Raw genomic sequence first — 2,277 nt, 5'->3', positions numbered from 1 at the left:
CCTGCGTGAGGCCGATCTCAAGGAGTCACCCGGCGATTAAGGGCCGCAGGACCCTGAATCTTTATACAGGATTTTTCCCAGGGAAACAAAACTCACAAGCCACTGTTCTGGGTGTCAGTTTTCAGGACCCACTTGACACTCTCAAACCAGACCAAGTTGGCACTGGTGCCACCTTGCGTCTGGGAGGCATCCTGCAAGAGGCACAATTCCAGGAGGCACCCGGCAATTTAAGGCCGCAGGACCCTGAACCATTATACAGGCTTTTTCCCTGGGAAACAAAACTCACAAGCCACTGTTCTGGGTGTCAGTTTTCAGGACCCACTTGGCACTCTCAAACCAGACCAAGAGTTCTCTGCTGCCACCTTGCGTCTGGGAGGCATCCTGCGAGAGGCGGATCTCACAGAGTCGCCCGGCAATTTAAGGCGGCAGGACCCTGAACCATTGTACAGGCTTTTTCCCTGGGAAACAAAACTCACAAGCCACTGTTCTGAGTGTCATTTTTAAGGACCCACGTGGCACTCTCAAACCAGACCAAGTTGGCACTGCTGCCACCTTGCGTCTGGGAGGCATCCTGCGAGAGGCGCAATTCCAGGAGCCACCCGGCTATATAATGCCGCAGGACCCTGAACCATTTTAAAGGCTTTTTCCCTGGGAAACAAAACTCACAAGCCACTGTTCTGGGTGTCATTTTTCAGGACCCACTTGACACTCTCAAACCAGACCAAGTTGGCACTGGTGCGACCTTGCGTCTGGGAGGCATCCTACGAGAGGCGGATCTCCCGGAGTCACCTGGCTATTTAAGGCGGCAGGACCCTGAACCATTCTACATGCTTTTTCCCTGGGAAACAAAACTCACAAGCCACTGTTCTGGGTGTCAGTTTTCAGGACCCACTTAGCACTCTCAAACCAGTCCAAGTTTGCACTGGTGCCACTTTGCGTCTGGGAGGCATCCTGCGAGAGGCCAAATTCTAGGAGGCACCCGGCAATTTAAGGCCGCAGGACCCTGAACCTTTATACAGGATTTTTCCCTGGGAAACAAAACTCACAAGCCACTGTTCTGGGTGTCAGTTTTCAGGACCCACTTGACACTCTCAAACCAGACCAAGTTGGAAATGGTGCCACCTTGCGTCTGCGAGGCATCCTGCGAGAGGTGCAATTCCAGAAGCCACCCGGCCATTTAAGGCCGCAGGACCATGAACCATTGTACAGGCTTTTTCCCTGGGAAACAAAACTCACAAGCCACTGTTCTGGGTGTCAGTTTTCAGGACCCACTTGACACTCTCAAACCAGACCAAGTTGGAAATGGTGCCACCTTGTGTCTGCGAGGCATCCTGCGAGAGGTGGATCTCCCAGAGTCACTGGGCTATTTAAGGCGGCATTACCCTGAACCATTGTACAGGCTTTTTCCCTGGGAAACAAAACTCACAAGCCACTGTTCTGGGTGTCAGTTTTCAGGACCCACTTGACACTCTCAAACCAGCGAAAGTTGGCACCGGTGCCACCTTGCATCTGGGAGGCATGCTGTGAGAGGCGGATCTCCCATAGTCGCCCGGCAATTTAATGCGGCATTACCCTGAATTATTGTACCGACTTTTTCCCTGGGAAACAAAACTCACAAACCACTGTCCTGGTTGTCAGTTTTCGGGACCCACTTGGCACTCTCAAACCAGACCAAGTGTGCTCTGGTGCCACTTTGCGTCTGGGAGGCATCTTGCGAGACGACGAATTCCAGGAGGCAACCGGAGATTTTAGGCTTCAGGCCCCTGAACCCTTCTACAGGCCTTTTTCCCTGGGAAACAAAACTCACAAGCCACTGTTCTGGGTGTCAGCTTTCAGGACCCACTTGACACTCTCAAATCAGACCAAGATGGCACTGGTGCCACCTTGCGTCTGGGAGGCATCCTGCGAGAGGCGGATCTCCCGAAGTCACCCGGCTATTTACGGCGGCATTACCCTGAACCATTCTACAGGCCTTTTTCCCTGGGAAACAAAACTCACAAGCCACTGTTCTGGGTGTCAGTTTTCAGGACCCACTTGGCACTCCCAAACCAGACAAAGTTTGCACTGCTGCCACCTTGCGTCTGGGAGGCATCCTGCAAGAGGTGCAATTCCAGGAGGCACCCGGCAATTTAAGGCCGCAGGACCCTGAACATTTATACAGGATTTTTCCCTGGGAAACAAAACTCACAAGCCACTGTTCTGGGTGTCAGTTTTCAAAACCCACTTGACACTCTAAAACCAGACCAAGTTGGAACTGGTGCCACCTTGTGTCTGGGA

This window comes from Fringilla coelebs, assembly GCF_963513975.1.
Source record: "Fringilla coelebs genome assembly, chromosome: 31".
NCBI classification, from domain to species: domain Eukaryota; kingdom Metazoa; phylum Chordata; class Aves; order Passeriformes; family Fringillidae; genus Fringilla; species Fringilla coelebs.
This window is presented reverse-complemented; position numbering follows the sequence as displayed.